The sequence below is a fragment of the Dipodomys merriami genome, unplaced genomic scaffold (genome assembly GCF_024711535.1).
Source record: "Dipodomys merriami isolate MVZ:Mamm:240054 unplaced genomic scaffold, mDipMer1.0.p SCAF_4, whole genome shotgun sequence".
Taxonomy (NCBI): Eukaryota; Metazoa; Chordata; class Mammalia; order Rodentia; family Heteromyidae; genus Dipodomys; species Dipodomys merriami.
In genome coordinates this window covers 69,958,609-69,971,063 of record NW_027205603.1, presented here as the reverse complement: position 1 = coordinate 69,971,063, position 12,455 = coordinate 69,958,609, and positions in this window count along the sequence as shown.

The window sequence follows — 12,455 nt, the reverse complement described above, 5'->3', positions numbered from 1 at the left end:
AGCAGAGTTCATGAATTCTTTATTTCCTTTAATAAGCATCAAATCGTTCAAGTGAGAAATTCCAAGTATAACACTAATGTCTGAAAATAGAGGTCAGTGTGGCCAGATTGGCATGCTTTATACCAGGATGATAGGTTTAAATTGTGTCCTTCTTTCCCCATAAGGCTGGCAGGAAATGCACAAACACCATCCTTCCCCAAGTTGTGTGTGCGCACGCGTACACACACACACACACACACACACACACACACACACACACACACACACACACACAAAATATAGAGGACTGAATAGAATGACACACATATCTCTGTGTTCTGAGTTCTTTTTATTGGTCTGATTCCTTATAGGCTCTGGGCAAGTAGTCTGGCTGTTATGTCATGTTTATTTATAGTTCTGTTTTATTTGGATTGCCATGTAAGAATTAATCATGATGATCTCCAACTCCCTCACCAGGTGTCAGGTAACCTTGTCATGTCCTTGGAAGGTCATTTTCATGAAAAGTAGTGAAGATGTGATGAAAGGAAAAGAGAAAATTTACTACCAGAGTTTAGTAGTGAAGATTCACAGTAAAAATAAGTAAATGATTTTATGACATGCTGAAAATTCACTAGACATTGAGATCCTAATTTGGATCCTGTCTTTCAGGAACAAATTACGACAAGTATGGAGAAAATATTATGGGAATGAGTCATCCGGTTTCCTCTAGAATGTCACTGTAACCTGGGGGGAAATCCTTGAGCCATAGTTTTCTTATCTACAAAACAAAAGGGTTATTTTTTCTCTAGAATCTTATGATCATTTAAACATTCTTACCTTGGAAGAGATGAGAGAGAATTATGAAAGGAGTGACATTGATCAAGATACATTTGTACTCATAAGCTGATATGTTAAATTGAAACCCCTTTATCCAACGACTTAAAGATAATTAAAAAGTTTTAAATGTATGTTATTAATTGATCATATATTTTTGAACTCCAAAAGAACTCCAATACACTGAAGGCATATTCCTTGTTTTCTGCTTAATAGCTATCTACATCCTAGTACAGTTATACAAAAATAACGAGCTCTTAACCTATATTTGGAGTTTCTAACTTACCTACAATGTCATGGATTTAGTTATCTACATCATGACTATTTGTGGAACCATTAGACTTTAGAGGTTGGGCAGGCATATTTACCCTCTTTCAGTGGAGATAATCACTAGAATTACATGGTGCTCCTATATAAAGTCATCTCTCTTGAGACCTTTCTCCTAATAAACTCGACAGATCAACCCATCAGGAGGCCAGCAGCTAAGAGCTTACATGAAAAAGTCAAAAGTCTGTTTCTTCTGGTAGATAAAAACAACAACATCAGCCAAAACCATGGGAACAGCTGTCCTACAGAGGTAGAAGCCCATGGTTAAGGGACATGGCATCCAGTAAGCAGTGTAAGGAAGGATGGCTTAACACTTTGTCAGTGGCTAGATATTAGAAAGAAAGGGGACCTTTGCATATGCGAGGAGGACAGAAATATAAGAAAGGGATGTGAGAAATAATTTTCACTGTAACTGAGAAACATTTCACTGTAAATGAGAAATCATTGAAACTTTATAGTAAAACCATGTAAATCTATGGCCTTAGCATTTTGCGAGGACTTTAGGTATATATGAGAAACATGTAATGTTTCTATCCAATTCCACTAGACAAAAAATGAATTCAGTAAGTGGTGGTTTATTGCTGAACATGGGGCCCCTATATCAATTTATGTTCCATTACTATTAGAAATAGATTCTTTACCATTTCATAGACAATGAAACATTGGTAAGATGTCTTTCTTTGGTCTTTTCTTTCTTAGTAAAGCATTCATTCCAAAGTAATGAACCTTTTTTTTTAACTTCTGCTGGTTAAGAATATATTTATTTTAAGGTTAGAATAATCTTTTATATAAGAATATTTATTTATTTATTTATTTTGCTGGTCATGGGGCCTGAACTCTGCACCTGGGCTCTGTCCCTCAGCTCTTCAGCTCAAGGCTAGTGCTCTACCACTTGAGCCACAGCGCCACTTCTGGCTTTTTCTGTTTATGTGGTGCTGAAGAATTGAACCCAGGGCCTCATGCATGCAAGACAAGCAGCAAGCACTGTACCACTGAGCCACCTTCCCAGCCCAAGAATATATTTATTTTAAGGTTATTATAATCTTTCATTTAGGAGGTTGATCTAAATAATTTTGATGTTACATTTTATATTATACCTTTATTTTTTAAAAGAAGCTATTATTTTTCTCTTCTAATTATCCCATGACTGAGCAAGTGACCCAGTAGAATTTGGGATTTGAGAGGTAATGCCACTTCACCCATAGTCAGACTCAGAGTGTAAGGAAAGAATTATCCTTAAGATGAATTCACTTAGAAGTTCTCAGCAAAGCTCTGCCTTACAGTTCATTCATTTTACATTTAGGGTAGAATTGACAGGTGTGTTTGTAGGATGATCCATGGAATAGTGACACTTTGAGGACAGGAATGAAGAACTATGTGTACAACTATAGGGAGATCAGCCTGCCCACACTTGGAAAGAGGAAGGCCAAGTTGGCTTGGGAGGGTAATGAGGTGAGAGGCCAAGAAATGCTCCTAGGGAGCAGGTGCATGGAGCCTGAAGAAAATTAATGTCATAGTACTAATATTATGGTGAGTTATAATCATGAAGGACTTGGACATGCAGTTCTAGCTCCTTAGGTGGGATTTCTATTCTAGTCAAGGGGCACATAAGGCTCTGGGCTGTGTAAGGCCAGGCACATGGAGAACACATTCCAGAAGCTGTTTCTGTGGCATGTTCCTGGCCCATGTACCCATCATGCTTTCTTCTTAGATGGGACCCAGAAGTATCAGACTTGGAGAATAGCAGAGGTGACAAAAGTTGTGGATAGAAATAAGAGTATGCTGCTACCATGGAGAACAGTGGTTATCCTGAGTAGCAGTAGGCAGGAGGCAAAATGTTCACCCAGAGACAAGAGAAGCCATGAGAAATAGATGAGTATAAGAAGGATTTACCAGAGGGAATATGGAGGAGTACCACCCCGGGAATTCCACTCTTTTGTCCCCAGTTTGTCCTCGATTTTGAGGATGGGAGAAACTCTATAAAGGTAAACAAATTGGGAAAAATGAATGAATACAAACACACACTGAATAATTAATGTTCTCTGTGTCCATAAGCTTACTTGGTTAGATTGTTACCTACTTTACAGAGACATTTGCCCATAAGTCATTTCAAGAAAAATAAGAAGATATGGTGTCTCCCTTTTCTGTTTATTCATGGTTCAAAAGCATTTTTACAAGTGCTATGTCATTTGTTGAAAAACAGAAGATAAGCAAAGTTGTATTGTCAACTTTGTAGACTAAGAAATCAAGGTCAGGATAGCTAAATTACTCTTCTTCCTATGTTTTTTTAAATGTAAAACTTCAATACCTATGAAGCCAACTTTGTCTTTTACCTGATGTGTCAGGACAAACCTCTTATCCCGATGCTATTTATTTTTAATAATCTTTTGCTATTGATTTTAATTCTTACCTTGCTCATCTACTGAACTTGACAAGGAAATTTTTCTTGAAACCAAATCTTGAAAAATGCAAATCTTATTCATCAATAGCATTTTTATGACACATTTGAATGAAAGACTTGATAAGGAGTTGTGATTGTCTCCCATATAAAAGAAGCAGTTTCAAATAGAGCCAAACAACAGTGTTTTTGTTTTTTTTTCCTTTTATTTCTTAAGATGTTGCCAAGTTATTTCAAACCACACAGGAGGTCTTTTCCTATAACTGGTCAGAAGGTGGGGAACCTATAATAACTGAGAAGGGAAATGAAACCAAGAATATTTATCTCCTGCTATGACTCACCCCACTTTTCATAGGAAACTACAAAGCTTTTACCATAAATATAGAAATGATTTTCATTTCAGAAAATTTTATCAAGCCAAGCAAAAGGGTCATATTTCATTCATATGTCTATAGTTACACCTACTTTCTGGCACCAGTGTTTCTTTGAATAAAACTTGCTTATTTGTGCAAGAGAGTGAGGAGAGTATATTGGCAAGTTCGATGATTGTTTTAGTAGGTCTACTGGCACAACATGGTAGAAAAATAAAACTTCAGCCAACGTTTATTAGGTCAGTGTGCCTATGTTAGCAGGTTTCACACCAGGACTGGGGGCTTGACTCCTGGGTCCTTATTTTCCCAGAAAATGCACAGGGAAACGTGTCCAAGTACTTCTTTATGAGTATTTCCTTCTCTGGGATTGATGTTGGGAGTTACAACAAGCCTATCTAAGAATATTTCTTCCTTTAAAGGATCTATCAAGTATCTATATTCTTGTTTTTCCATTCACTGGCTGGCAGGAGTTGCCCACAGCCTTCCATTGTTCTCCACCATCATGAAAATGAACAAAAGTGCAATCTGTCTGACCTATCTTTTCCATCCACCTCCCTCCATTCTACCTGGCCCATGAGATTAGATTGGTCTCACAAGGATAATCATCCCCATTTTAAGGTTGGTGACCTTAAGCACATCCCTAAACTCTCTTTTACTATAGATGAACAAATTCAAAGGTTCTAAGGATTAGGACGTAGACATCCTTTTTAAGTTTTAGTTTTTTTATCTTTAAGTAGTTGTACAAAGGCGTTGCCGTCAAACAAAAGTAGTATATGAATATAAGGACTCTTGTCCATTCCCTCTCACTCCTCTCAACCTCACACTTCCCTTAATTTTCTTAATTTTGCAGAATATACATTGAATGACTATTCTCCCCTTACCAGTGAACTTTATTTTTTATCTTTAAGTAATTGCACAAAGCAGATTATGAATACAGTGCATCTGTTCAATGTGACCCTACACATGCTTTAGAGAGGCACATTATTATTATAGCCAATTTACTTCTTTAATATGTGACCAAATATCACTTTTTGGTGGAATCATTCCTGATGATGCTGTTTAAATCTACTTGCACACCACCAAATTTTTCCTCATATTCTTTTCTGCTTGATTTAAAACCAGTCTAATCACCATAGTGTATATGTATATATAAATATACATACAGTTTAGTTTGTCTCTCTTTTGTAGTTGGAAGGTTAGCTATATAGTCAAGAAAGTTTGGGTGATTCACTGGCAAATCCCAATATCTAGAGCAATTTCTGTCATATAATATTTTTCAATAGATATTGGTTAAATGAATGGTTAAATAAATATGGATAAAACCACATGGAACCATCTACCTTTCTTCTTAAGGTAGACTTTTCAAATCAAAGAACCAATATATTTTGACAATGCATTCTGTGATTTCACTCTAGATATTGTAAACAGATTTTCTTAGGGACCCTCACTCACTGTACATTAAGAAATGGAGTTCCTTGTCTATTAACATGAACACAGTGATCTACTAGATCCCAGACACTCACACTAACAGTAGTGCCTAACTCATGATACATTAATATTTCATGAATTTACTTGAGCCAACATTTATTACTTTCATAACTCTTTCCTACATTATATCACATTTATTTTATAGCATATGAGTATGCAGAATATGGGAATGTATTTACTCTGAGTTTACTCTGTATTTACACTATCGATATGGGGTGACAGAATTGTAAAATCATGTTCGTGCTTAGCTACCTGTGATATGATTACATAAAATAATTTACAAACTATTCTAAAATCTAAATCATTACTATGTAAGAAATAATCATTGGGGGAAATGTGTTGGTACTATCGTTGTAGTTTCCTGTTAACCTATGATTATTTCTGAATGAGTAAAAATTGCATTTTATGTCAGAGATGTCAAAAGATATGTGTTTATTTATTTTTAAGAATATGAGATTATTTAAAATTATTTTTAAAATTTTGTTTGGATGGTAACTTTCTAACCTTGCTAGGCTTGCTTTGGTTTTATATTTATTCTTGTCCCAGAGCTGACCTTAGATCAAACCACAGTCCTCCTACCTCCATCTCTTGTTAAATAATTGGGATTACAGGCATGAACCACAATGTTTGGCTTGTTTTTTCAGGTAGAATTGTATCATTTTTGCCCAGGTTGGTCTCGAAGCACAATCCTCCCATCTTCACTTTCTTAAAAAATATTTTGAGGCACTGCATTAAGATATAAAATTAGTCATTTCAAAGCATAAATGCATTGTTATTTAGCAATCCATAATATTGTATAATCAATCATCATCTCCATTTGTTTCTAAGATAGTAACATCATATAAATTGAGGCTCTGTGGTTATTAAATGGTGACTCCCTGATTTCCCTATCCATAACCCTGTCAATTACTAATCTTTCTGTCACTGTAGATTTATATTTTCTGGGGTATTTCATGGATATGGAACCATACATGACCTTTGCATCTGCCTTCTTTATGCCTAATACTTCCTGTGTTATTCCAGGTCATAGCATGTATCAATTCTTCATCCCTTTTGTGGCTGACAAACAGTCCTCTGTATGAATATGCCACAGTTTGCGTATATGTTCATCCGTTGATGAAGCTTTGAGTAGTTTCCCCCTTTGGCTATTGGAATGTTATTTCACATTAACATATTCCGATTTGCAATATGAATGGTGCCAATTTGATATAAGAAAGTACTTGCAAGACTTTATGATTTCTTCATATGCATACATACATGAATAAGGTTTCCAAATGGTAGTATGTACAGAAGTAAGTTAACAGAGAGCTAAAAAATTAATATGAGCAATATATAAGAATCTTATGCTGGGCTGGGAAGTTGACTCAGTGGTAGAGCGCTTGCCTTGCATGCCTGAGGCCCTGGGTTCGATTCCTCAGCACCACATAAGCAAAACGAAAAAAGCCGGAAGTGGCGCTGTGGCTCAAGTGGTAGAGCACTAGCCTTGAGCTAAAGAGCTGAGGGACAGCGCCCAGGCCCAGAGTTCAGGCCCCACGACCGGAACCCCCCCCAAAAAAGAATCTTGTGCATGAAGGGACTAGCGTGTGTGCAGAGGGGATCAATGAGTGGAAAAGGAAATGGTGGACAAGTACAGTCAAAATACCCAATGTACTGTATAAAACTAGAGCTAAAGAACTTGATATGACTAGTGGGAGAAGGCATATATGCCAAGAGCAGGGAGAATGATAGAAGGGGTAAATCTCATCATGATTCACTCTACACATAAGTAGACATATTGAATTTAACCATCTTTTACAACCACTTTTAGAGTAAAAAAATTGAAATCTAAAAATTAACCTTAGATAGAATTTTTCATATTTTACATTGTAATATCAAGGATTATTGTAAAATATAAAATTTCTAGTATTTTTTCTGAGCTTAATAGAAATCTTCTGGTATTGTATTCATAAAACAAATTGTATTTTAGCATACTCCATAAAAGTAATCGTTTATGCCTTCTGAAATATCATTTATCAGTTAACAGTCTTTGATTAATAAAAAGACTTTATGGTTTCTTGATGGAAAAGTCAAATCTGTATAAGTTAAATAATTAAAACAGGTGCAATTAACAGTGCAAAGAATTCTGTCAATTGTTTGGTGAGTTTCTGTCCAGCTGGACAAAGTTAGTAAGAACCAATCTCAAAAATAAAATGGAAAATTAAGAAGTGTGAGGGAAGGGGTGGGTTAGGAGGGATGAGTGAGAATGTGCAAAGGGGTGACACTAATCAAGATACATTCAATTCATAAACTGCTTTGTTAAATGGCAACTCTCTGTACAGCCAGTTAAAGATAACAATAAAAATGGAAAAAATATAATTAGCTTTTTAAAAAAGGAAACAAAGGTGCTGAAGGTCATAACCCAAATGTAGGGCACTTACCTTGCATGTATGAGGCCTTGGATTCAGTCCCCAGTACTATAAGAAAGAAGGAGGAGTGAGAGGGAGTAGAGAAAGAGGAGGAAAGGCATGGCAGCAACAGTAGCATTTGGGCTCCACACTTAGGCTTCAGATTCAATAGATCATAAGAGTCTAGGATTTTGCGTTATAAATAAGTTCTCAGCTGGAGCTGATAGTAGCCACCAGAATCATACTCCGGAAATTATAGATTAACCTTATCCTTTGTACTCAGTGAAGATGAGATAGAGCTAGTTGTAGATCATCATATAAATATCTTGAAGATTATTTTTTCAGGTATTTAAGATACTTTTCTAAGTTGAGGTGATTGGCCTCTTGAATTAGATGATGTAGTTAAAACAATACTATGTCTATAGTACCTTATTTTTTTTTATTGTGAAAATACTGCACAGAGGGGTTACAATTACATGAGCAAGGTAATGAGTACATTTCTTATCCGCATTGTTGCCTCCTCCTTTGTTTCTCCTTACCATCCCTGCCTTCCCACCACCCCCTAAAGTTGTAACGTCTTGTATATTTCATTGTTGCAGTGGGTCAACTCAACCTGTATCCCTATTTAAACAATTTGTTTTTTTCCCTTCCCCTCCACAAATTATACCAACATCAAATACAGTGAAACTGGGTTATACTGTGGGGGAGGGACATACAAAGCAACAAAGAAATCATCTTATAAATATGTTAGAAACAATAACAAGAAAGAAAAACCATTTGAGTCCTTATCTTGGGGTTCATTTCACCTAACATCAACTTGTCTGACTGTTCCTGCTTGTCTCAGACATATACTAGTTATTGCAAATAAGGGAAAACATGGGACCTATGTTTCTTTTGGCCTGGCTTCCTTCACTTAATATAATTTTTCCAAGTCTTTCCATTTCCTAACAAATGGGACAATGTCATTCTTGCTGATGGAGGCATAGAATTCCATTGTGTGTGTGTGTGTGTGTTTGTGTGTATATATATATATATATATATATATATACATATATACATATATACATATATATATCACATTTTTCTTGATCCATTCATCTACTGAGGGGCATCTGGGTTGGTTTCATATCTTAGTGATGGTAAATAATGCTGCAATAATCATAGTTGTGCTGGCAGCTTTGGTATGGTCTTGTTTGTGATCATTCGGGTAAATGCCCAAAAGTAGGATTGCTGGGTCATAGGGGAACTCTATATGGAGTCTTTTGAGGAACCTCCATACTGCTTTCCAAAGTGGTTGAACAAGTTTACACTCCCACCAACAATGCTGTAGGGTTCCCTTCTGTCCACATCCCCTCCAGCATCTGTTGTTATTAGAGTTCTTGATTATAGTCATTCTAACTGGGGTGAGGTGGTATCTCAATGTTGTTTGATTTGCATTTCTTTTATGGCTAGAGAGGTTGAGCATTTCTTCATATGTCTATTGGCCATCCTTCTTTCCTCTTTAGAGAAGTTTCTCTTTAAGTCTTTAGCCCACTTCTTTATTGGGCAGTTGTTTCTTTGAGGATTTGTTGTTGGGGGATTTAATTTTTTGAGTTCCAGGTGTATTTTAGATATGAGACTCTTTTCCATTGTATGGCTAGTGAAGATCTTCTCCCAATTTGTGGGCTTTCTATTGACCTTGCTAGCTATTTCTTTTGCCATGCAGAAGCTTTGCAATTTCATGCAATCCCATTTGTCCAACCTTTCTTTGATTTGTTGTATTTCTGGGTCTCTATTAAGAAAATTACCTTAGACAAGTTCCTTATTTCTTTCTCTATTTTTTGCCGGTTGTGGGGCTTGAACTCTGGGCCTGAGCACTGTCCCTTGGCTCTACCCCCTGAGCCATAGCACCACTTCTAGCTTTTTCTGCTTATGTGGTGCTGAGGAATAGATCCCAGGGTCTCATGCATGCAAGGCAAGCACCTACACTAAACCACCTTCCCAGCCCAACAAGTTCCTTATTTCTAAATCTTCTGTTTCTTCATCTGCTAAATGAATGAAATATGTTCAAGAGTTCATTATGGTAGGAATATAAAATTCTCAAATATACTATAAACTTAATCTTTGGGAGTAGTGTTCATTGCAATGCTTCAGCTTTCCTTGAGTCTAATTGGCTAGAAAGTTCTGTACTTATTATCAAATTAACGAACTAGAGGATACATACTAAATTCAGAAGAAGAGTTAATTTGGGGATGAAAATGAGCAGGTGATTTTAAAGGACTGACTTGGGTGTCCTGGAGTGGAGGATGCTACAGGTATAATCATGTCTAAGCCAGAAAACCCTGGGCCTCAGCACTGCCTGATACAACTCTAATTGTGTGTTTCCTCTGCAAAATGATGGTAATAAAATCTCTCTTCTCATCTAGCACAATAGACAAACATTGCAGGTACAATGATGATCACATTCCTGGCTAAATCATAGGTAATCAATACATGTTAGCTGTTATTAAGATGAAGGTAATTTATTTTTAATTGTTCCTTTAAATGTTAGCTTTCTCTCTCCTCTTTTGAGCTGATTTGTTTTTATAGTTTTTTGAAGGAGGTGAGAAAAGAATGTAAATTCTCCAAAGGGAATGAAACTCCAGAAGAAATTTTTTATTATTTTATTTTATTATTTCCCCAACACTTTTCCAAATGTAAGACTAAAAGGAGTAAAGATTTACTCTTCAGACCCTAAATAACTTCACTATTCATTGCCAGTATTAAGGGAACTATTAAAAATCACAGTCAATCATTAGTTTCCATTTTAGCCCTTTAGTGGAGCACTTCCATATGTACATAGCACTGTAAATAAAGCTGCTGTTACTTTTCCTGGGTGTAATTTAGAGATGTTTTTCATATGCTCTTTGGCAGCATAAATACCAAAACCGGGTTCAAAAGCATTATTTGTTTTTCTGATTTTACTACAGAAAAGAAACAGTCTTCAAATATTCTGGACAAGATATCAGTTAATCTTGAGGAAATGCATCTACAAGATTCTTTTCCATCCATATCGTGGCAGGAGTTGTTGTTTTATTCATTTTGCAAAAGAGGATTGACAGCACAAAGAAGTGTTTTGTAAACTGTGATCCACATTCCATTAGGACATGGAATTGTTTAGGTTCAAACTTATACCTGGACAGATACTCATTTTCACATTCTATATTTACTTTTGACATATATTTGGGGGGTGGTGGTGGTGAAGTGTTTGGTTTTTCAGTGGCTATTGTTGAAGATAAATGATGAATAGGCTTAAATTTTTAGTAAACTTGGAATACAACATACAAGTAATATTAAAAATACAAAGGGGTTTTGAATGCAATACAAATACAGGAATTATTTTGCAAAATATGCAGGTTTGATGTCTTAGAAGTCAGAAAAGATCCATGTTTGTCTGTTACACATAGGAAGAACATTAAATTGTGGAAAGCAGCATGGCTATGACCATCTTTTCTAATTTTTTAGTCATTCCTGTTTATCATTTAACCTGGTTTTCTGCATTAATTCTTTTTTTTTATAAGTTTTTTCTTGTGAAAATACAGTACAGAGAGGTTACAGTTACTTTAGCAAGGTAATGAGTACATTTCTTATCAAGCATTGTTGCCTCCCCCTTTGTTTCTCCCTTCCCATCCCTTCCTTCCCACCTCCACAACTACACTTCTCCCCTAACCCCCCAACCGCTGCCTAAATTGTAAAGTTCATTTTTCAACATAGTGTCTTGTACCTCTCATTGTTGCAATGGGGTCCACCTGTATCCCTATTTAAACATTTTGTTTTTTCCCTTCCCCTTCTCCAATTATACCAACATTAAATACAGTGAAACGGGTTATATCGTGGGGGAGGGACATACAAAGCAACAAAAAAAATTACATGGTACTTTATAGATACATTAGAAACAATAGCAAGAAAGAAAAAAACCACTTGGGGTTCATTTTGTTTAACTTCATCTTTTTACAGTTTATTATTAATTATAAAAGAAATCATTAATTATAAAAGAAAAACAATGGAAAAGGAAGTGTTAACTTTTCAAACCTAATTGATACTATGAGTAAGATTACCATCCAAAGGACTGGTCTTGGGCTGGGAAGGTGGCTCAGTGGTAGGGTGCTTACCTTGCATGTACAAGGCTCTGGATTCGATTCCTCAACACCACATAAGTAGAATAAGCCAGAAGTGGTGCTGTGGCTCAAGTGGTAGAACTCTAGCCTTGAGCTGAAGTGCTCAAGGACAGAGCCCAGACTCAGAGTTCAGGCCCCATGACCAACAACAACAACAAAAAAGGACTAGTCTTTGCCAGATAGCACTTGACCCTAATTAAAACAATAATATTTTTTTAAATGCTTTATATACCACTGGAATTTATTTTCTAATTTAATTGCCAAATTTCTAGTTTGAGTAGAGCCTCAGGGGGAGCCAAATTGGCTTTGGAAAGAAGTTGAAAAAATAAGGTTTCCCCTTGCTTATGTACAAGTCACACCAAATTACATTTTTCTTGTAAGATTAGTACTAGAGGGTTTTAGTTCGTTCTCATTGTATCAGAGGCAAATGCATTATCTCCCAGGAAACAGCATGGAATAATATTTGCCACCATTCCAGACATAAAAACAATTTCTTAAAAATAATCCCACTTAGTTGAAGTCACTGGAAATGAGTTGG